Here is a 25,778-nt window from a genome sequence, read left to right on the forward strand (position 1 = left end):
GCCATGGCCCACGGGCCCAGCCGCTCCGCGGCATGTGGGATCTTCCCGGACCGGGGCACGAACCCGTGTCCCCTGCATCGGCAGGCGGACTCTTAACCACTGCGCCACCAGGGAAGCCCTACGTTCTTGATTCACTGTTTATAATCCTTTAATGATTTCCAGTGCCTATGCCTCACCATCCCCCTCTCTCACTCTAGCATCATTGTCTTCAATGATTTTCATAGTCTTCTAACTGGTCAGTATCAGCTCTGGCCTCATTCCAGACCTTACATCATACTGAAGCTAGTGTCTTATTTTGAAATCCGATCATGTCAGTGCTTGCTTAAAACGTATTAATGCTCATAAAAGCAACACAAAGCTCCTTCTATGGACTCCAGGTCAGACATGATCTGGCACTGCCCCAGTATCTACCCTCGTTTCATGCCATGTAGCCTCTTGCTCTTTGCTCTCCCAGAATGGCTTCCTTCTTCCAATGGTTCTTTCCCACCACACTCCATTTTATCACACGATCTTTGCTCATGCTGTTTTCTCTTCCTATTAGTCAAATTAATTTTTACTCCTCCTGAAAAATCTTTTAGCATCCCTAGCTGACCAGAAATTCCTCTGGCTGGGAAATTAGCTCCAAGTGGCCTTCGGAATTTCTCAGTAGTCTTTCAGTAGCCGAGTTAGTCCTGTGTTAGCAGTTTCATGAGCTCAAGGCTTCCCGGAATCTTCTGGCTTTTGACAGAGTCTTTAGGTCCTGAGCTTAGTCAAGAAGCTTACACTCAATGACGCATTTATATCTGCTTTTTAGATCCTGAGGGGTGTTCATCATTTTATCATTCATTCTTATTCTTTTTGGAGAGAGGCTAAGTAAATATGTGAATTGACACTAAAGCTGTATATTATATATGTATAATTACATAATTGTGAAATAGTGAGTAGATATGCATATATACTGAAATAGTTGTGAAACAGTGAGCACACACACACACAATTCCATTATTTCCATAAGGCTGAGGACTTGTCCCTCTGCACCTACTAAACAGCCACATTAAAAGAAAACACATTAATTCGTCACTAATTCCCCTCCTCCTCCTGCTCCTTCTTCTAATTATCTCTTATTTGGCAAACACAGTGATAAATGTTTCACATACATTGTCTTATATAACAACATTCTGAATAGCCCTGCTTTACAGACAACTTTGAGCAGGCAGAGGGTTAAATAATGCACCTAAGATCAGAAGGTAGTTAAGTTGCAAGCCAGATACAGGCTCAGGTTATTTAACTCAAGAGCCACTCAAATACCAGGTTCTTGCTCTTCGAAGTTGGTTACCTAGACCAGCCGCAGCAGTATCAACCAGGAGTTTGTTAGATATGCAGAATCTCAGTCCTACTCCAGACCTACTGGAATGGAATCTCAAATGTAAGAAGATCCTACATGTAAGTCACATGCACTTTAAAGTCTGAGATGTACCACAACATGCTGTATAACTTCTTAATTTTACAGGAAAATCAACTTCCTATTTTCACATTTGTCTCTGAAGAATATTATCTTGATTTGATATTCAAATGTTTGTTTCCTTTCATTCACTGTTTTAAAATTTAGGGAAAATAGGGCTATTAAGTTCTGTTTGGACAATTTGATGGTTGTATTTTTAGTTATTGCTTACATTATTTTAAATGCCTGAGAGATCATAATTCAATGTATCTGAAATAACTTAACCTGCTAATACAGAACTTCTTGGGAGATAAATATTTGGGATATGTTTTGGGAGTGGGAATTTGGGGAAATCAATGACTGTAAATTGTTGTTCAACTAAGATGTTTGACATGAAAACGAGATTAAGCTGTAAGAATCCTGTTCTGGCCTGAAGTGATGTTTTAATGAAATAAAAATTTATTTTTGTTTGATATTATGTTTGGGTCTGGAGGGCATTTTCTTAAAGAGAAAGCAAATAGGAGGCTGAAGGCACGGAGTTGTTGAGTGTGAGGGAAGTAGAAGCACTGGGATCCTCTGCAAAGTCATGTAATATCTTCCAGCAAGGAAATGCTTGGCAGCCTCACATCGTGAGGGTGGCTTTAAAAGGGAAGAACATTCTTTATAGTTTGGGGTGCTTTCTGGGTAGTTAAACCTTGCCTTTGTTTTTCCCTTTGGAGTTGAAGCTGTGTCATCCAGGGCCTCTACTTGTCTTTGCTTGTGTTTGCATATATTCGAAGTCAGGTGCTTCTGTAATGGTAGTAATTCACTTGGAGACTAAATGAGGATCATCTGTACTGTGGTTTGGGGCTATAACCTCATCTTTAAGCCTAGGAAGTTTGGGCAGGGCTTGGATTTTGGTTCTGCCATGTACTGCCGTGTCACCTTGGGCTATTTAGTTAACCTCTATGAACCTCAATTTCTACATAGTAAAATAAGAATAACAGTGACTGTCAGTCAACGTTGTTATGAAGATACATGAGGATGCACAGGCAGTGCTTAGCATGCTGTCTGTCAAGTGGTTAATACTCCAGAGTCAAAATACTTTACCCTAAGAACTTTGTTTCATAGTTTGCTGGCCATGCATGGAAAACAATTGTAATTTATTTCAATTTATATATATATATATAATGTATGTGTGTATGTACACACACACACACACACATACATACATACACACACATACATCCACACAGTGTATATATATATATATATATATATATATATATATATATATATAGTGAAAGCCTTCTAAGTGTTTGGTTTATTACACTGGAGAACCTTACTGTGGTGCAGTTTTCTCTTTTTAAGGGAACCACATTCTCTACCCATGATTTATTCCAGAGGGGAGGTGGTCTGGCCCATACAAAAGCATGGGTTTTCAAGTGGATGGAGCCCCTCTTTCATTTAGCCCACTGTAGTTTCTGTTGTTAAGTTGCTAGCTTCTTGGAGGGCAGCTTCCTATGTACACAACCACAAGATTAAGAACTCCCATTGGAACTGAGATTCCACACTAAACAATTACACATGTCCCTAAAATATATGAAGCAGAGCTTTTTGAGTTCAAAGTTTGATAAGACAAAACACCTTTATACACAATTTCTATTCACTCCCACTATCCACTGCCCTAAACTGAGCTAAGTTTAGGAAGTCTTTGAATTATACCTTGTGTTGATTGCTGTTGCCACTCTTCTTACTCTCACACTAGACACAGACTTAGCTGCATACTTCAACTTTTGATGTAACTAAAGTTGTCCTGCTCTCTATCTGCCTCTAGAAATGAAAATGGGAAGAATCTAACAACTGCCGAACACCTTGCTGATAGACTAGTTCTACTTTAGTGTGAATGAGTTTAAAATGGTCAGCTTAGACATTTTTGGTAAAGTTTGTCTTTCATTTTTTGTTGTAAAATAAATGTCTTGTTTCTTTTTAAGAAAAATGCAAGATATAGCAAGCAGATAAGGTGAATTTTTTTCCCAGAATTTAAATGGGAGTTTCCTAAATAGTATAGAATATTCCATACTGGAATAATATGGCCTATGAACTTCTTATTCCACTGTGGTAGATTCCTCCTTCCCTCAGGAAGCTGAATTGGGCTCCCCTGGCCACAGGGCCTTTGCACAGGATGATACTGGGACCTGCAGGCTCACAAGAATGCCAGCTTCTTCAAATCCCTGCTTTTCCTCAAAGCCTACTTTGCCTTTCCCCTTTGCTCTCTCTCATCTTCACCCTTTCCCTTAGCATTTCTTTAACTTGCCACTGTTCAAAATCAAATTTGTATTTCATTTTAAACATATCAGACACCATTTTAGCTGATATTTAATATAATTGTCCTGCCTTCCTAATGAAATATCACAAAGTATCTATATATTGAAATTTTATATTTATTGCCATTCATTAAGTCATTATTATGTGTCAGGCACTACATATTTTACATGTCTTTTCTCACTTAACTCAGTGAAGTAGGTATCATTCATCATCCTCATTTTAGTTGAGGAATTTGAAGTACAGAGAGGTTAAAAAATTTCCTAGGCAAATGGGATCCAATGATGAAAAGGCAAATTTAGTTTGATTGTTGCCTTGGTAAATAATTTAATGGGAGAAAAAGTCAACTCAACAATAATCTTCAATATGGCATGATTGGGGTTTTTCTTTGTTAGAGAAGCACATACCAAGAATAGGCATCTAAGCAAGACTTGGGAGAGGTTGAGTGGATGCTTTCCCAAGTAAGTTTAAGCTGCAACCTGTAATCAATAGATGTTAGCCAGCGAGGGCAAAGGGTAGATTAGAGCAGAGGTTAAAGGGAGTATTGCTTTGTAGCAAGTGAAAGAAATTCAATATGATAAGCCTATGAGTTTCAAGGGGGAAATGAATATGAAGGGTCCTATGAGCCATTGATAAACTGAATTATATACCAAGGATAATGAGGATGCATTGCAGGGCTTAAACCATGGAGAATGGTATGATTAAATTGTCTTTCAGAAGGGTGAGTCTGATAGTTCTGAAAAGAATAATAGAGGGAGAAGATTGCAGATAAGAAAACTAGTTAGGAGGCTGCTTCAGGAACAGAAGTGAGAGAGGATGGTGGCTGAACTTAAGTAATATTAATGGTGGAGAGAAATGGAGGGAATTAAGAGATACTTTAAAAATAGAAATGCATGACTGGAGCCCTAATCTGAAGAAGAGCATAGCCTATTTATTAAGAGTATGTGACCTGCGGACATATTTTGGGGGATCAAAGTCCACCTCCACCCCTTAAGAGCTTTGTGGCCTTGGTTGAATCACCAAATGTTCTAAACCTCAGTTTCCTCATTTGTAAAATGTGTTGTGGTAAGGTTCCCCAAGGCTAACCCACGTAAAGCTCCTAGAATAGTACGGAACAATAGTCATCCCTTAAAATATGTTAGCTAGCACTTTTTGTCCTACAATCTAGCCCTCTGACATAAAAGTTAATTCATTCACCAAGCTTATAATCAGTGCTGACTATGTCCCAGGGGTTCATTCACTCTTCGGACTTGAATTTTCTCATCTATAAAATGACTGCCTTGGAGAAGTTCTCTAGGTTGCTTCCAGCTGAAATCTGGTTGGACTAATGTTCATTAGTACTGAGACTACCATGCTGATTAAGCTGCAATTAAGGGAAAAGTGACTCGTTTCAGTAACCAGGCCTCTTGTGTGTCCTTTGTCCAACCTTTTCCGTAGAGGGAAGCAGGGAGCAGGAATGTAATTGGTTCCACAACTCTGAGTGACCCCCTATTAAACTGCAGAGCAGGAGGATTTACTCTAGAGCATTTAATGGCTTAGCAAGAATGTGCCACAGGATAACAAAGTTTACCTGGGCTAGCACAAATTTACGTTCTGAGATGTTATTACAGTACTCTGAACAAAGTGGTGCAGGTGGAAGACAGAACGGGAGAAGCATAACCAGTCTTCGCGTTGGTGCCAGAGCCTCATAGGAGGAATAAAAGGCAGGTCTCCGAGTGCTGGGGATCATTAGTGCAAGCAGACAGGTAGGGTGGGGAAACTTCTGAGTGTTAAAGGTGTTTAAATGGATTTCCTGCTGAGTTGGATAATGCCAGCTGTAGCTTTTGTATTAAACATGGTGTCTCTTGCTCTCCAGAGGCTGGGAAAAAGATGATTAAAAGGTAAAAACTTTGCAAGATGTAATATTGGCTCTCATGGGGTGAGCACTTACTCTATACCACATTTTGGTGCTTCATATTTATGTTGATTCATAGTCCTTATATCAACCCTTCAAGGTAAAAGTATTACACCTGATTTTCAGGTGAGTAAACTGAGGTTCAGAGAGCTTATGCAATTTACCAAGCGCATGTGGCTAGTTTGTGGTGGAACACAAGATCCATGCTCCAGAGGATATTCTTCCAAGGCACTCGGTCTTTCCACTACTATGCATTTTGTTTAAATCACTGATATTATTTTAATTAACTATTTTGTTTTTACTGATAATGAGAGTAATGTATAATTATTTTGGGAGGAAAACACAAATATATCTGTGAAAAACAAATCACTTGATCATCCCAATACTCTCTTTAATTACTGATAATATTTTGATGCATTACTTTCTAGGTCACATGCTTTCTTTTTAAAATAAAAAAAAATGTATTGAGGTATGACTGACTTGTAGAAATCTGTACATATTTAAGGTATGCAGCTCCATGAGTTTGGGGATAAGTATATACATGTGAAACCATCACTGCTATCAATGCTATAAACATATTCATCACCTCCCATTTATTTCCACTCACCCCCTTTATTATTATCCTATTTATTTATTTATTTAGTGGTAAGAGCACTTACCATAGACCTACCCTCTTAGCAGATTTTAAGTATATAATACAATTAGCTATAGGCATTATGCTATATAGTGGATATCCAGAACTATTTATCTTGCGTAACTGAAACTTTGTATCCTTTGACCATCACTTCTCCTTTTGTCCAACCCCCTCCAACCCCAAGCCCAGTCCCTGGCAACCACCATTCAACTCTCTGCTTCTGTGAGTTTAAATATTTTATATTCCATATATAGGTGAGATAATACAGTATTTGTCTTTCCGTTTCTGGCTTATTTCACTTAGCATAATGTCTCCATATCCATCCAAGTTGTAGCAATTTTTTATGTAGAGATATTTTAAGTGTTTTATTTTTTTCTTTCACTTCTTCCATTATATTGAAGAATAGAAATCCTCTTATAAAAAAATAATAAGTACACCCATTTTCTGCTAGATTTTCTTCTAGCTATATCCTGAATTACTCTTTTAAAAAAGGGGGTGAATTAGAATAGATCAGAATGAATTGGATGGGTGATATTTTTCTTAGCAGAATGGTGCTCAGAAGTTATTTCTTTCTGCCTCAAACAATGGAGAACAAGAGAGTCTAGAAACTGGCAGGAATCTAAGTATCAAGGGTGATGGGGAAGATGTGATGGTGAAGATGAAGTAGTAATGGTAGAGGAAGTTGTGACCACCTGCAGAGCCCAGGAGCAGAAGACAGGAGCAGTGAGCTTACTGGTCCAGGACCAGGACAGAATTCCCCTTGTCTCAGGAGGGTGACCTGGCACATCACTAACAGCCCTGAGAGGCCCAGCAAACCTGAGATTGCACCCAAAGAAAACTCAGTCCTGGGACACAGCACAAGAAGCACACAAGGGTCGGTTACTAGAGAAGAGAAATAGTGAACCTTTTGCAAATGAATTCAGGATGACAAAAAATAAGACTTGTTTTCCTGAGTAGACACAGACAAGTGCCTTTCTCTTTTTGTTACATTAATACACATATATGCTAATGCAAAAAGCCCAAAATAGGGAGAAAATAGAAGCAACAGTAATAGAATGCTAACAGGGCTGTAAGGAGACATCTTCATCCATTAAAACCAAGGACTTGGGCTTCCCTGGTGGCGCAGCGGTTGCGCGTCCGCCTGCCGATGCAGGGGTACCGGGTTCGCGTCCCGGTCTGGGAGGATCCCACATGCCGCGGAGCGGCTGGGCCCGTGAGCCATGGCCGCTGAGCCTGCGCGTCCGGAGCCTGTGCTCCCCAACGGGAGAGGCCACAGCAGAGGGAGGCCCGCATACCACAAAAAAAAAAAAAAAAAAAAAAAAAAAAAAAAAAAAAAAAACCAAGGACTTATGAGGACTACCATTATCAGCATAATTTTTGAGATTGTTTTTATTAGCCTCAAAGACAGTCAGTCCAAACTAGACAGTTGGGCTTCAAGATCAGGGCACTACTAAAAAGGAGTAGGATCAAAAATGTAACTTGATTGCTGGTTAGAATGTAAAATGGTGCAGCTGCTATGGGGAATAGCATGCAATTACTCAAAAAATTAAATATAGAATTACCATATGATCTAGCAATTTCACTTGTGGGTATATACCCCAAAGAAATTAAAGCTGGGATTCAAACAGATATGTGTACACCTGTGTTCATAGAAGTGTTATTCACAAGAGCCAAAAGGTGGAAACAATACAAGTGTCCATCTGCAGATGAATGGATAAGTAAAATGTAATACATACATTCAATGGAATATTATTCGGCCTTAAAATGGAAGAAAATTCTGACACATGATACAACACAGATGAATTGTGTGGACATTTTGCTGAGAGAAATAAGCCAGTCACAAAAGGACAAATACTATATGATTCCACTTATATATGGTACCTAGAGTAGTAAAATTCTTAGAGTCGGAAAGTAGAATTGTGGTTGCCAGGGGCTGAGGGGAAGATAAGATGGGGAGTTGGTATTTAATGGATAGAGAGTTTCAGTTTGGGAATATGAAAAAGTTCTGGAGATGGATGGTGGTGATGATTGCATAAAAATGTGAACATACTTAATGTCACAGAACAGTACACTTAATGGCTACAATGGTAAATTTTATGTTCTGTGTGTTTTCCCACAATAAAAAAGTAGATATATGTATTTTAAACTTAGAATCTTCATCATAACAATATGTATCATATATACACTGAAAATAATTGTTCAATTTTAGTAAAATAACACAACCTATTAAATTATTGATGCAAAATTTGATGTTTGTTTGATAGTTTTATAATTCTTTTGTTTAAAGATTTTATAAATTTAGAATAGCTATTCCTATATCAAGTCTATAACTAGTTATAGCTGTGTATTATAATAAAATAATTTAAGTAAAAAATGTAATGGCATTTGTAGCTAGAAAAATTAAGATTGGAGTCTAAGAATTGTTAAACTAGAATCATTATTTTATTATTGCTATACCTATGATACTTGGTTGTTAACTATTTTAGACACAGTATCTTTTACAAAAATTTCAAGTTTACAACATAAGAGGATCTTTGTTAACTATTTACTGTTTTATAAATTTATATGTAGTTCATCAGTTGTGATGTTTTGAGTCTTAATTAGGCCTTTGACATAAGTGATATTCAGGGATTTAAGATGAAACACCTTATAGTTTGGATACAACAGTCCTCTGATTATGATATATTTGGGAAGGTACTATCCTTACCTGAATCTGCCATGTCCCCAATGATGCTGACCGCATGCTAGCTACCCTAATGGTTTTGCATCAGAAGTTGTCCCACCTATGGTGAGCCCATCTTGCATAAACAATCCTGCGTATGGCTTGTGACTGATTTGGCTACAGAAAATTGGTTGTTATAAAAGTCTCCTGCGGATTGCACCTAGAATTCTGATTGAGGTAAAGTATATTTGCTCCCCTAATTCTTTTCACTCTTGCAAGTGGACCACAAAGGATAAGAAGGTAAACTTGTCCAAATGTGTGGGCCACTGTGAGCGCTAAAAAGTTTTAGAAAATCCCCGCTGCTTGCCAAGCAGAAGTGATTGAAGCAGCTATTGAGAAGTGATTTTTTTTTAGAAAGTTAGTGAAAATGTTGTACTTTCCTTTCATGGCCTTATTTTTACTGATGACATTGGATTGGAGTCTAATAATTGTTAAACTAGAATCATTATTATTGCTATACCTGCAGTCCAGCAATTACTCAAAAAATGTAGTCAAGGAATTACTCAAAAAATGTAGTCAGGGCTTCCCTGGAGGCGCAGTGGTTGAGAGTCCGCCTGCCAATGCAGGGGACGCGGGTTCGTGCCCCGGTCCGGGAAGGTCCCGCATGCCGCGGAGCGGCTGGGCCCGTGAGCCATGGCCGCTGGGCCTGCGCGTCCGGAGCCGGTGCTCCGCAGTGGGTGGGGCCACAGCAGTGAGAGGCCCGCGTACCGCAAAAAAAAAAAAAAGTAGAGAGTCAATATTTATTTGGTTTTGAAATGAAGTGGCTATAGCTATTGATCACAGCATAACCAAGTACAAGTCAACTTGAACCCAGACCCGTGGATAAGTATTATGGTGAAGACCAGCACACATCTGAATTTTTGATATTATTTATTAACTTAATTAAGAGCAAATACTTAGTTTTCTTATTGCATTTCATTTGTCACCTGCACCATCTTGATTGAAAATCAGTAGGAAGTAAGTGTCTAGACTTACATTTTTGACTACATTTTTTTTTTTTTTTTTTTTTTGCGGTACACGGGCCTCTCACTGTTGTGGCCTCTCCCATTGCGGGGCACAGGCTCCGGACGCGCAGGCCCAGCGGCCATGGCTCACGGGCCCAGCCGCTCCGCGGCGTGTGGGATCTTCCCGGACCGGGGCACGAACCAGCGTCACCTGCATCGGCAGGCGGACTGCCAACCACTGCGCCACCAGGGAAGCCCTGTGCTTCCTTTTAAAAAACTAGTCCAGCAAATTTTTTTACTCTTTTATTACATCATTTCAAGGAGGAGAGAATAGTTCTACCCTAGCATGTTCTCAACTTTTCAGGATCCTATTTGGGAGCAGAAATAATGCAACTCAATCCTGTTTTTCTATCATCAATAAATGCAAAGAATTACTGTATTTTTATGTTCTTATATATTGAAAAATATTTATGAAACTTAAGTAGGACATAATAGAACTATTCAACGTATTTTCCTGTGAACAGTCCATTGTTTCTAGCTAGATGTTTCTTGGACCAGCTGACCAGATTGACAATTGGATTGATAGTTAAGTTGGCCATTCACCCTGTGCTGGATCACAGTCCATTTATTTGGCCATATATGGACAAGCAGTAGTACTGATTGGCACTTTTCACAGAGTTGCAGATTTCTTGCTTAGGCTCGAATTGTCAAGCACAGATCAAAATTAACTAGTGGTTCAAGAAAAAGAAGAAAATGTTTAAAACACTCTACGATAAGTAGGGTGATTGTTCCTGTATTCTGTTCACTTCCAAGATTTGTGAGTTACAGAACAACATGTACTCCATGAGGTATTCTCAGGAGGGCTGAAGTGTGGTGATTAGGGACCTACCCATCACTTTATGTGTCAAGACTTAGAGGATAACAAAGGATGAAGTTGTTGTACATAGAGCAGTTTAATTTTTTCTTGAATTAGGATTCAGAATTGTTTTTGCATAACTCTGGGGAGAGGCTGTGTGTAGATTTCTTCTCTTTCACAGTGCTAAAAACTTAATGGAAGCTGGTATGTGTGTGTGTAGTTTGAGGATGTAAATTGTCGTACATGGAGAATACAACACCTAGTAAAAGGGAAGAGAAGGTAAATTCAATAAGAAAACCAAGCATTTTCTTAAGATTTAAAAATTATTTTAATATTTGATATATTGTAAAATGGTCCTAGGTACAAGTGTTTTATAGAAGCAAATTATATTATAAATTTATATAAAATACATAAATTCATATAAAATATATGAATCATATATTTCTTGAAGATGTAATATTACATAGATTAAGGACATACAGATTATAGATGTATTTATTTTTTTAATTATAGCTTTGAGCCTGAATTAATTGACTGATTCGGGCTGATGTGTTTTAATTATATTTACTCCTAACCCTTTGGTACCTACTCCTATTGTAAGATCAATCCCATTTAAAATGTTAAAATAAACTAGGAGGTTTTTTTTAAATAATAGTTTTTGCATGAGCATGTGCTGCTGGTAATGGTAGCATGTGATTTTGATATTTCTATACGAAAAAGAAACAAGATATGAAAGGAGTAATGTGAAAATATAAATCGGTTACAAGAAAAGATGTTTATTAAGCAGCCATGTTGAGGACCTAGAAGAAGGATATTTGATGAATTGTCACCATCTCTTTTTTTATCTTTAATCAATACTCTATTAACTAGTGCTACCTTTTATATATTAAATTTAAGTCAATCAACTTTATTTTGCATTTCATTTTCACCTTCATTAGCCAGAAAATAATACTATTTGCTTTTTGTAGATAAGTTTTTTATGTACAGTCTACATAAAATCCTCATTAATTACAAATTCCTTTCATGTTATAAAAACTCATCAAGGTAATAAATGGAATAATTGGAGCCTTTCAATTTTCCCTTTCAATTCAGCAGAATGGGTCAAAGAGCCCAGAGGACTGTGCTCTGCATTTTTCATCTGCATCAAGTAATAGCCTCTACAGAAGAACTTCACAGTTTGTCTTTCCATTAACATTCTCTACAATTTCAGTCTTTATCAGGGAGTGCGTGTCTGAATGGGCAGCGAGTGACACATGCTCTCATCACTCAGCTAGGCAACCAGGGCACACTTCTGTCTCACAGCTTGTGTATGATTTAAGAAAAGAAAATAATGGGGAATCAGTGATTTAAGTTTCTGATATTTTATAATGAATATTGTTGCCTACCTACGATAATTTAAATTCACTTTTCCACATGATGTCAAAATCTTATTCTCCATTCCTCTCCAAATCAAAGCCTAATATACAGTCAGAGGCATGGAGTATTTTGTTTGATGGAGAGATATGCTTTTGTGGGGTTGGTAAATTTACATGGGAAGTCTCAGGGGATTAATTATTTTGCTCAAAAATATATTCATATATAAAATATAGTTATATAGAACATATATATTTGTATTTATAAATATAGCTGATTAATTTTTAAAAAGAAAACAATGAGTGATCAGTGATCTAATTTTTTTTTTTAACATCTTTATTGGAGTATAACTGTTTTACAATAGTGTGTTAGTTTCTCCTTTACAACAAAGTGAATCAGTTATACATATACATATGTTCCCATATCTCTTCCCTCTTGCGTCTCCCACCCTCCCTATCCCACCCCTCTCATGGTCACAAAGCACAGAGGTGATCTCCCTGTGCTATGCGGCAGCTTCCCACTAGCTATCTAATTTACATTTGGTAGTGCATATATGTCCCTGCCTCTCCCTCCCTCCCACCGTCCCTATCCCACCCCTCTCGTGGTCACAAAGCACAGAGGTGATCTCCCTGTGCTATGCGGCAGCTTCCCACTAGCTATCTAATTTACATTTGGTAGTGCATATATGTCCCTGCCACTCTCTCACTTCGTCACAGCTTACCCTTCCCCCTCCCCATGTCCTCAAGTCCATGCTCTAGTAGGTCTGTGTTTTATTCCTGTCCTACCACTAATCTCTTCATGACATTTTTTTTTCTTAGATTCCATATATATGTGTTAGCATACGGTATTTGTTTTTCTCCTTCTGACTTACTTCACTCTGTATGACAGACTCCAGGTCTATCCACCTCATTACAAATAACTCAGTTTCATTTCTTTTTATGGCTGAGTAATATTCCATTGTATATATGTGCCACATCTTCTTTATCCATTCATCTGTTGATGGACAGTTAGGTTGCTTCCATGTCCTGGAGTGATCTAATTTTAATGTGTGCTAAGCAAAACGAATTTTCAGAGTACAATAGAAATCATTTTACATGTCAAAAAAAATTGTGTTTTCAGGGGCTTCCCTGGTGGCGCAGTGGTTGCGCGTCCCCCTGCCGATGCAGGGGAACTGGGTTCGCGCCCCGGTCTGGGAGAATCCCACATGCTGCGGAGCGGCTGGGCCCGTGAGCCATGGCCGCTGGGCCTGCGCGACCGGAGCCTGTGCTCAGCAACGGGAGAGGCCACGACAGAGGGAGGCCCGCATACCACAAAAAAAAAAAAAAAAAAATTGTTTTTTCAGTATGACTATCTTGAATTTGGGTGCATAACAGAACACCCTGAGGATACTTAAGTTTAACAACTGAATATAGTTTCTTAAAATTTAGTAAGATAAATAATAATTTAATAATTCTGTTTGGTCTGAAGAAATCTGCAGAGCAGGTGTTCTGTAACAGCTATTGATAATTCCAGGAACTAACCTTATAGGAAAGACTTCTTTCACTCATTAGTGTTCCTTATATGCTTAAATCATTCACTGTGCTCCTTTGATATTAATACTGGTCAAAACATTTGTATCAGGTATAACATGTGATAGACAGAGACAGAGACAGTGTTTCAAAAGAGGATAAGCTCAGTTGACTCAGGGTTGACATGTTATGTTCCAGATGCTATTGTCACATTTTAGCTTCAGTACGTTTGTTTGATGGCTCAGTACTGAAGTGGCTCCAGATTTCCACTATATTACTTGTCTGCAGTAGGGATTTTGCTGCCATCATAGCACCACTGGAGTAGTGTTTTAGTGATAGTCTTTGCTTTTAAGCCCTATAGTGCTAATCAAGGAGTCAGGTAATAAAATGTCTTTCCATTAACTTATAATTTTATTTAATTAAAAAAATAGAATAGATGAATAGCTAAGCTTGGCAATATTAATTAGCATTGCTGAAACCCTGTTTTACAAAAGAAATACACCTACTCCCAATTTAATGCCTTTAATTTGTTTTCCCCCAAACGGAGTGTAAGGCAAAAAAGACATTTCCTGAAATAACTCTTACCATAAAGCTCATTCTGTTTAAAAGCACAGCGCTGCTTATAGCAAATTCAACCCTGAAAAGTAAGGCTTCTTTCACCATACCAGACACAAAGAAAGTGGATATTCTGGCCATTGCCCTTTCTCACTTTCTCACTCCCTTATGCTGAGCTTTTCTGAATCAATTCCAAAGACGATGTTTCTCTGAGCTCTATCCTAAACGCTTGAGGCTTTTAAAAAAAATCTCGCTTTGGGGGACTTCCCTGGTGGAGCAGTGGTTGAGAGTCCGCTGCCGATGTTAGGGAACACGGGTTCGTGCCCCGCTTCGGGAAGATCCCACATGCCGCGGAGCGCCTGGGACCATAAGCCACGGCCGCTGAGCCTGCGCGTCCGGAGCCTGTGCTCCGCAACGGGAGAGGCCACAACAGTGAGAGGCCCGCGTGCCGCAAAACCTAATAAAAAAAATCTCTTTTTGGAGCCATTTTCACGGAAGGTGGCAAAAACAATGTGAGACATAGCACCTCACCAACAGACAACCTCATGTATGTTTACATGCTTAAGCACAAAGTGAAGAAGGCAATGTGTGGTGATTGATGCTGAATACCAGCACTACTGGGAATTTCCCTGTAGAGGGACTGATGCTGGCTGAGCAGAGGAGTGAATATCATGGTTGGAGTCAGAACTAAGGTTTTATTGCTGCTTTGTTAATGAGAGAAAATTTTTATTTTATTTTAATTTTTAAAATAAATTTATTTATTTGTTTATTTTTGGCTGCTTTGGGTCTTCGTTGCTGCGCGTGGGCTCTCTCTGGTTGCGGCGAGCGGGGACTACTTTTCCTTGCGGTGCACAGGCTTCTCACTGCGGCGGCTTCTCTTGTTGCGGAGCACGGGCTCTAGAGCGCAGGCTCGGTAGTTGTGGCGCATGGGCTTAGTTGCTTCTCAGCATGTGGGATCTTCCCAGACCAGGGATCGAACCTGTGTCCCCTGCATTGCCAGGTGGATTCTTAACCACTGCGCCACCCGGGAAGCCCCGAGAGAAAAATTTTAAATGGGTACAGGGTGCAATTATTCAGTAGTGCTATTCCCAAAATATCAATGCTTGTGAAGAAAAAGAAATTTATAGAGATCAATGCCTAGGTACAACTAGACAATTTTTTTTTTCACTAATAATTTCCTTTCATTGTCTTAAATAGGCATTTCAACATCTTGGTAGAGATAGTAAATTGAACATTCACTTTCACCTTTATTCTCTGTAAAATCCCTTTAAAAATATCAAAGGTTTATAACAAGATATAAAACCACTTCTGTTGAGAGCATTGGAATCTGGGAAGTTGTGGTTAAGTGGTTACTAACTGACCAGCTCAGAGAATATGATTTGCAAGCCAGTGACAATGAAATCTGAGAAATGACCTCTGAAGAAATTTGTTTTAAGAGGAAATTAGGGCTTCCCTCGTGGCACAGTGGTTAAGAATCCACCTGCCAATGCAGGGAACACGGGTTCGAGCCCTGGTCCGGGAAATCCCACATACCGTGGAGCAACTAAGCCCGTGCACCACACTACTGAGCCTGCGCTCTAGGCCCCGTGAGCCACAGCGACTGAAGCCGGCGCACCTAGAGCATGCTCTGCAAAAAGAGAAGCCACAGCAGTGAGAAGCCCCTGCACCGCAAAGAAGAGTAGCCCCGGCTCACTGCAAGTAGGAAAGCCGTGCGCAGCAATGAAGACCCAATGCAGCCATAAATAAATAAATAAATTTATTTTAAAAAAAGAGGAAATTAGTTACCCAGATCTTCTCCCTAATTTAGCTCATCCCTTACAGACTGAACACTGGAGTTTATTCCCCAGAAACCATAAACCAGAGTGATGGGTAGAAATACCTTAAGGGAAAGCTTAAGTAAACATTTACACTGAAGGTTGGAAAGCCCAGCCATCTTCTCTTACCTGACAGATAGGTGTGTACTCTTCAGGCAAGGGATCTGACAAGCCCAAGATATGAACATACCGATTTCCAGGGCTCCCCACCTAAACGGCCTACAGTGAAGACTGCAAGTGGAAAGATCCTTGGCAAGCATAGAATTTTCAGTCATCTCTTCAGTACTCTAGAAATAGATCCGAGCATACAGTTGGATATCACAAGATATTTAAAGAAATGAACGAATGAATGGCAAAGTCCAAAACTAACAAGTGGGGGAAAAAATGATCAACTTCTCATTTAACACAACAAATATAGGGCTTACTTTATGCCAAGCATTGCTGTGAGTACTTTATATGTATTAGTCATTTAATATTCAGAACAACTCTATCATTTATAATTTTTATAGATAAACTGAGATATTGAAGGGTTAACTAACTTTTGCAAGGTCACATAACTAATAAGTAGTGGGGTCTGGACTTGAATGGAGACAGTTACTGGAGTCCACGCTAGTAACCTCTACATTATATGGCCTCTCAATTTAGAATAAGTACGGACTTTTAAGGCAGAAGGAAATATTTAAAATATCATTGATATTTTTAGAACAATAAGAAAATGTACTGTATCAATTAAATAAGAAAAATATGCCATAAAAAGGAACATTTAGATGTAAAAGTGAGTTCTTGGTTATTGAAATATTATAGAAATAAAAAAAACAAAAGAATAAGAAGATAAGATCAGGAGAACCTCCAGAAAATCCCTATTTTCTCGAGATTTGTCCGAGATAAAGATATGTAAAGCAAGAGAGAAAAGATAACATGATTAATGAACCAATCCAGGTAGTCCAACATCACAACAGTATGATTGCCAGAATTACAGGCGATAGAAAACACAAAATCATCAAAGAAACAACTCAAGAAAAATACGTAGAAATGAATATCACTTCCAAGATAGACTTTCCAAGAAAGTCCCCCCTCAAGGTGTATAGCACACTGGATGAAAAAGACATATTGGGATGCCCATCATTCTGAAATTTCTAGATGGTACAAACAAGATGATCCGCTATTTCCATAATCAGAATGGCATTAGGTAATCTTAACAGACACATGGCAATTGGAAGGTAATAGAGCAATGGCTTAATAATTTTGATGGAAAAATATTTCCTATCTAGAATTTTTATTTACAGATAGAGGAAAATATGGAATGAAAAAAACAAAGTCTCCAAAGGGAGAAAAGCAAAAGAAATGCCAAGATATCAGTGAGAGAGGTTCCCAAGAAAACGACAATGCATCAGATTCAGAGGACGATCAGGCTAATGGAGGGGAAATGATTGTGGAAAAGATTTCTTTAAGAAAAATGAAAGTAATGCAATAACTAATTCTTTCAGTGTATTGAGAGGATTACACATCTCGTTAGGTTTAGGGGGTTAAATCAATGGTGAGTATGTAGATAGCTAAGCAAATGAGCGGAAATATTAACTACAGGGAAAACAAAATATTGTCCAGGAAAGAAAAAATAATCATGGTAACGAACATAGTTCAGCAGTGACAACCATGCATCTAGTAAAGAAAAACAGAATATTTATCTTAATCAAATTCAGAGGTTAGTGGGTTAGAAATGTGAATGTGTTTGTGGTGGGCACACTGGGAGGGCATTATCTACTTGCTTAATAGTGCCTAAAAATGGAAATAAAATTTACAGGTATCATTATGAGCAACTATTAGGAATAAGGAAGTAAACATGAAACGCTTTAGCTAAAAATGAATCCTTTGGAGAGAGGAAATGGGGCACAAAAAGATTGCTGTTTTCTAAAAAAAAAAAAAAATCCTTGCAGAATTACTTGATGCCTGAAATTATGAGTATATTTATCTTTGATAAAAATAAAAGCTGAATTAATAAAAACTGTACACTCCTGTTGTGATGCCTAAAAGATGAGAAATGTTTGAGTATTTTCATCATCAGTTCATAACAATAAGAAATCCCTAGGCATATCTGCTATTCAGTGACTTGTCTATTTTTCTTGGAATTAATGTAGCTATTTCTTGTAATTTATTGTCAAATTCTTTCTCAGAGTTTAAAGATGTCTCTGGAGATTAAGGTCAGTGAAACATCAGAAGTTTTTGCGTTTTCTTATAGCTGGACCCACAGGTACTTTAAGTTGGAGAATAGCTTATGACTGTTTTCTTTGACATGAGAATGCACTAATAATTTCACACACATTCCAGCTCTCGTCTTTGACTTTATTTTTCCTTTCATATAGTTAAGCGACTAGAGTATGCAGTATTTTAGGGTGCTGATGACAGTTTGGGTTTCCCTTAAATGTGAAGAAAATTCACCTTTTCTGTTTCTCTTTGAGAATTTTCCCTCTCTATGGATCAAAATTTAACAGGGTTTAGAGTCAACTAAAATTTGAATTAATTTATTTCCATAGCAAATGAAACTCTTAACATTTTCTTATGACAGTGCTGAGAATGACAAATGACTTACCTTACAGAAACAAATCTTTGAAAGAACAAAGTAGCTTCTTTTTCTAGTAAATCTTAAGAGCAATATACAATTATTAAAATGTTAGAAAAATAGACTACTTCTAATCCCAGCCTCTTAACATGATTTTTAGTTTTACAGATTAACTGCCAGTCTTTTGAAGTGTATGTATTCTATAAGTACAGTCATAGTATAAATTCCTCTGGTTTTTTTTTTTTTTTTTTTTTTTTTTTCGGTACGCAGGCATCTCACTGTTGTGGTCTCTCCCGTTGCGGAGCACAGGCTCGGGACGCGCAGGCTCAGCGGCCATGGCTCACGGGCCCAGCCGCTCCGCGGCATGTGGGATCCTCCTGGACCGGGGCACGAACCCGTTTCCCCTGCATCGGCAGGTGGACTCTCAACCACTGCGCCACCAGGGAAGCCCCCTCTGTTTATTTTTATTCTTTTTCCATTTACATCATAAACTTTGTGTTTCTACATGGTCTTCAAAATTATAATTCTAATGTATGGTGTAATATTTCTTACAGAATCTATGCTATGTGTTACTCAGAGAATGTAGGGAGCATACCTGTGTGTGTTTGTATGTGTGGTTAGCATTTGACAACCCTGTGATGAGCTTCTTTTTATCTATTGATTTTTTTCTTCCATTCAGTTGTCTTTATGATAAATTTCCAGAGGTGACATTCCTGGGACAAAATGAACATTTTTTTGTTCTTGGTATATATTGTTACATTGCTTGCCTTTAGGATTTTTCTAACTCAGTATTTAGCAAGCATTGTGTAAGCATACCTATTTATCTCCTATATAAATAGCTCTGAGTGGAGCTCCCTTCCCTGCAACTTAGTAGGGTTAAAATGGTATTTTAATTGATTTTATATGCATTTCTAAGTTTAGCAGTGAGGATGAACTATTTTCATCTTTACAGTATTTGCTTTTCCTTAGTTGCTAATGATCTATTCATAATTCTTGCCTACATATCTCTTGGCGGTCTTGATATTTTTATCATAAACCCAAAGGCAATCTATGCATAATATGAACATTAATTCTTTGTCATACATGAACACTTACATAGACCAGGAGGATGCTTTCCTATATGACTCAGTTTTGCTGATTTTCATTGTAAAGATTCTTCTGAAATTTTGAAACTGCTAATCTTTCCTTTATGGCTTTTTATATTTTTCTAAAGCTGAGAAAATTATCACTAGTCTCCAGACTAGTGAAAAACATTACTGTATTTTTCTGCCAACTTTTCTATAATTTTGTATTTGTATTTCAACATTTTTATATATTGGTGACCACTTTGGGCATATAAGCAGTAAGAAACTGGGACACTAGATCCCCTATTGTCTGCAAGTGAAAAAGAGAGCTAATTTTGGGGGTAGGATATTTGTTGTCTCGGCTGCAGGTAAGGAGAGTGTTATAATATGCATCAATTGAAGCGAATGTTTGTTCAGGGGTAGGGAACACTTCTCAAACTACTTTCAGTAAAAATATCTAACCCACCCAATCATTAGGGGAATGGCTTTGGCCCAAGTGAGAGACCAGGGCAAAAACTGGACTCTGTTGGGGACCAGGGCAAGCCACCCCAAAATATGCCTTAATGGCATTTTGACTATTTTGAATTAAAATTACTTAAGCAGCCAAATAAGTGGGACACTTTGACTCTCCTCTCTGTCCTCCCAAAAGTAGGAAGTAAGTCTCTCATGTGAAAGATGCGCTTGCTGCATCTGGAAGTAGAAGGACACTCTTATCACCAGGGATAGGGAATTTGGGGCCAAGAAGCCTGTGCAAACAAATCTTGTTCTTTAATTAACTACCCCAAGCCCAAACTCTGTTTAGATTCTTTACTAATTAAGCATCCAAACATAAGTTTCTTTGTCTTACCAATTCCTCTCAAATTTATTGTTTCTTTGTCTAAAAAGGATAAAAGCTTCCTGCTTTGGTCACTTCTTAGGTCTCATTTCTATGAGACCTCCATGCACATGAATTAAAATTTGTTTCTTTTTCTTCTGTTAATCTGTCTTGTGCCAATTTGATTATTAGTCCAGCCACAAGATCTGAAGAGGGGTAGAGGGGGAAATATCCCCCTCCCCAATAGCCGGAAGTGCCGGAACAGATATATCCAACTTGCATCCCTGGGATAATCCCACTTGATCATTGTGTGTGATCCTTTTATTATTGAATTCAGTATGCTAATATTTTGTTGAGGATTTTTGCATATATTTTCTTCAGTGATACTAGCCTATAATTTTCTTTTTGTGTGTGTGGTTTTTGTCTGGTTTTGGTGTGAGGGTGATGCTGAGAATGAGTTCAGTAGTGTTCTTTTCTCTTCAAATTTTTGGAATAGTTTGAGAAGAATAGGTGTTAACTCTTCTTTAAATGTTTGGTAGAATTTAACTGTGAAGTAATCTAGTCCTGGAGTTTTGTTTGTTGGGAGTTTTTTGATTACTGATTCAATCTCTTTACTGATAATAGGTCTGTTCAGATTTTCTATACACTCCTGATTCAGTCTTGGGAGATTTGCTGGTTTTTAGGAATTTATTCATTTTCTTCCCTGTTGTCCAATTTATTGGTGTATAATTGTTCATGGTTGTCTCTTATGATCTTATTTATTTCTGTGGTGTCAGTTGTAACTTCTCCTCTTCCACTTCTGACTTTATTTATTTGGGTTCTCTCTCTTACTTTCTTGATGAGTCTGGCTAAAGGTTAATCATTTTTTCCCCTTTTCAAAGAACTAGCTCTAAGTTTCATTGAATTTTGCTATTTTTTTTTTAGTCTCTATTCCATTTATTGCTGCTCTGATCTTTATTCCTTCCTTCTACTAACTTTGCGTTTTATTTTTTCTTCTTCTAGTTTCTTTAGATGTAAGTTTAGATTGTTTTTTGAGATTTTGCTATAAAATTCCCTCTTAGAACTGCTTTTGCTGCATCCCATAGATTTTCGATTGTTGTGTTTTCATTTTCATTTGTCTCCAGATATTTTTTGATTTCCTCTTTGATTTCTTCAGTAACCCATTGGTTTTTTAGTAACATCCTATATAGCCTCCACATGTTTGTGTTTCGTGCAGTGTTTTTTTTTTTTTTCTTGTAGTTGATTTTTAGCCTTATAGTGCTGTGGATGGAAAATATGCTTGATATAACTTCAGTCTTCTTAAATTTATTGAAACTTACTTTGTGGCCTAGCACATGATCTATCCTGAAGAATGTCTCATGTATATTCTGTTGCTTTTGGAATGTATATTCTGCTGCTTTTGGCAGAATACCTATATATATATATATATATTCTGCCAAATATTTGGCAGAAACCGTATATTTATATATATGGTTTTATGTTAATCTTATATAATGTGTTATTTAAGGCCAGTGCTTTTTTTCTTGACACTTTTAAGCCTTTCTCTTTGATTTTTGCCATTTTTTAAAAACGTTTATTGGAGTATAATTGCTTTACAATGGTGTGTTAGTTTCTGCTTTGTAACAAAGTGAATCAGTTATACATATACATACGTTCCCATATCTCTTCCCTCCTAATTTTTGCCATTTTAATTATAATGTGTCTTGGAGTAGGCCTTTTTAGGTTCATCTTGTTTGGCACTCTCTGTGCTTCCTGGACCTGGATGTCTGTTTCCTATCCCAGGTTAGAGAAGTTTTCAGCTATTATGTCTTCAAATAAGTTATTTGCCTCTTACTCTTTCTCTTCTCCTTCTGGGACCCCTATAATTCCAATGTTAGTATGCTTGATGTTATCCTAGAGGTCTCGTAGATTGTCCTCATTTTTCTGTTCAGTTTGGGTGATTTCCACTACTTTGTCTTCCAGTTCACTGATCCATTCCTCTGTATCATCTATTCTACTGTTGATTCCTTCTAGTGTATTTTTTATTTTGTTTATTCTATTCTTCAGCCCTGTTTGGTCCATCTTTATTTTACATTAGGAAATATAAATATATGCTAGAAAACTCTTTGTTAAATTTCTCACTGTGTTCAACCATTCTTCTCCCAAGTTAGAGCATCTTTATGATCATTACCTTGAACACTTTATTGGGTATATTGCTAATCTCCACTTTGCTTAGTTCTCCTGGGGTTTTGACTTATTCATTCGTTTGAGACATTCTTCTGTCTCCTCATTTTGCCTAATTCTCTGTGTGTAATTTCTGCTTATTAGGTAGGTCAATTACATTTCCCAATCTTGTAGAAGTAGACTTATGTCTACTTCATAGGCGATGTCCTATGGAGTCCAGCAGCACAATCCCCTCTGATCACCAGAGCTATATGCTCTAGGAGTAGCCCTGATATAGGCTTCTTGGACTCTTCTATTGTGATGGGGCCAACTGCTGTGAGTATGCTGTTAGGTGGGGCTGTCCCCTGGTCCAGGTGGGTGCCAGGTCCTATCTCATGTGGTGGCTGCTGGCCCACTGGTGGGCAGGGCCAGGTCCCATGGTGGCTGGCTGCAGGGCTTGGGGGGCTTGGCGCTGGTGCCAGCCTTCTGGTGGGTCGGACTGCATCCTGGGTGTCTGGCTGCAGGGCTCATTGGGTTCTGGGGCTGGTGCTGGACTACTGGTAGGTGAGGGTATGTCCTGGGGTGGCTGGCTACTGGGAGGCTGGGGCTGGTGCCAGCCTACTGGTGTGTGGGGCCAGGTTCCTATGAAGTTGGCTGTTTGGCCCATGGGTCCCAGGACAGGTGCTGGTCTGCTAGTGGGCAGGTAAGCCCCTGCTACTAATAAGCTAGAGGGAAGACTCCAAAATGGGGCTTGCCAGCATATGCCCTCAGGGGAAGTCCCAGTTTCCTGGCGGGAGGCTTTCCAATATCAGCAATTGGGTTTGATCCAATCTCCTTTCAAATTACGGCCTCTACACTGGGACTCAGAGCTTGTAAGAGGTTGCACATGCCCTTTAAGATTGGAATCTCTGTTTCCTACAGTCCTCTGGCTCTCCCATATGCAAGCTCCACTGGCCTTCAAAGACAGATGTTCTGGGGTCTTGTCTTCCCAGTGCAAGGCCCCTGGGCTGGGGAGCCCAATGCGGGGCTCAGAGCCCTTGCTCCTTGGAGAGAACCTCTGCAATTGTGATTATCCTTCCATATGTGGATCGCCTACCTGGGAGTGTTGGTCTTGACTATACTGTGCCTCTGCCCCTCCTACCTATCTTATGGTTCCTTCTTTGTATATTTATTTGTGGAGAATCTTTTCTGCTTGTCCTCAGGTCTTTCTCATAGATAGTTGCTCTGTAAATTGTTGTCATTTTGGTATGCCCATGGGAGGAGGTGAGCTAAAGGCTTTCCTACTGTACCATCTCTGCCACCAAATCTTTCCCATAAAACTCACCTCTTTTGCAATAGATTCCTAGAATAGTGTACAAGACCACCAGGGTTTGCTCCTAATTTTAATGTTTTTGGTTTCCATAAACTCTTCTGTGAACCAGATCTTGGACATTTAAAAGATCCTGTTTGTAGTTGGCAAAGCAAAGGGGAACATAATCTTTTGCTGATAGGCATCTTAATTGTGAACAGCTTCCAAAGATCTTCAAGAATCACAGCTAGGACAGGAAACCTAAAATTCTGTGATTGAAAATTTTTTTCTCTTTCTATGGAGTATCCCTTCTGTGTTGTAGTGAACATTGTGAGTTGTATATGATCATCAGTTCTTTACTATACAAACCATGCCCCTAAAATTAATGATTTAAATATTTTTCTTTTTTTTCCCACTGGATGGTAATACATGGTGATACCTTTCCTCTTTATTATTTTGATAAAATGTCAAAGAAAATTTGAATTGACCAAATATTTTTGAGCTTCAAGGTGCCACAAGCACACTAGAAGAAATGCCTTTGAAATGTTTACAGTTTAAATGACAGATTAATCAATCAACTGTGGTCCTTGTTAAAAATCGCAATTCAACCTAGTTTATCTGTACAGCTGATTTGTTTTATTCAGTGATTCATGAAACAGGCAGCAACCCATCTAGTAAACAGGGGGGCACTCTGAGAGGCCATACAAAATGGAGTTTTTATAGGAAGAAGAGTGGGGCAAGGGAGCTATTAGCAAAATAAAAATAGAATTATTTTTAGGCCAGCACACCTATTTGGGGGGTGGCGTGGAATGGTAAAGTTTTTATTATGCAGATTGCCTCTTCTTCCTCTTCGGGGAATGGAGAGGTCCCATTTGATAGATTACCTCATTGATTCTGAGCAGAAAATTCCAAACTGATTAAGATTACATTTCTGAGGAAGGTTGAAACTGCAGTTAGGTTAGGTATTAAATCTAGGTTTGGTATCATGGGCTGTAGCACAAGTGACACCCTTTTGGGCCTGTAGCTTTTCTCTTTAATATCCTTCAGGTAGAGGAATCATTGACAAAGGTCTGTAGAAATCAGTCTTTCCAATGGAAACAATCAGGGTAAGCAGATGTAATGTCTGGAAGACTTTTAGTCATTCTTCTGCTAAATTGGCCCACACCTTGTTTTCTCAGCATCTTTTCCTGTTTTACAGTTTACGCTTCCTCATTTACTTCTGTGTTCTTTTTACCATTTCTTGTAGGTTTGTTTATTTTATGCCTTCCTCATTTTCTGTACAGAATTTTGCAAGTTGCTGCAGTGGTTTTATTCCTTTTATGCTGAATTTTGCATTTAAACACCATCCCATGTGCATATATAAAAGAGTCTGTCCCAGGGAGAGAAAATTTCATTATTAATAATACATGTAGGAAATAGATATTTAGGACAGTTTTGTAAGTGTAGAGAACTGGCTCTGCTTCAGATGCCGGCATCATGGTCCTAGACCTAAGAACATTAAACCAGTTTGCCATTTAATAAAAGAAGGAATGTAAGTACTTTAAAATACTTGAAGTACTTGAAATGTAAAACTGAAATAAACTGCAATGAAAATTTAATGATCAGGTCCATTTATGAAGTGACACACTTTCTCTCATTTTTTTCTCTCTTTTTCTGCCGTTCTCCTTCCATTTTCTACTCCCTTTCCTCTTACTTTGTTTCCATGTATGTGTTGTGAATACTAATATATGAGAAAGATAAAACAACTGTAGAAAGTCATTAATTGGTGTCAGTGTGCATATCTTCAGAAAGCTGATGTTTCCTTTGAATTACAGTTATTACTGATTATTAGTGAAAAAAAGAATTTAAGCTTTACCTTGTCTCCTATTTCTTAGCTGAGATCTACCTTATTATCAGCTGCATAAAATGA

This window comes from Physeter macrocephalus, chromosome 6, assembly GCF_002837175.3.
Source record: "Physeter macrocephalus isolate SW-GA chromosome 6, ASM283717v5, whole genome shotgun sequence".
Lineage (NCBI taxonomy): Eukaryota > Metazoa > Chordata > Mammalia > Artiodactyla > Physeteridae > Physeter > Physeter macrocephalus.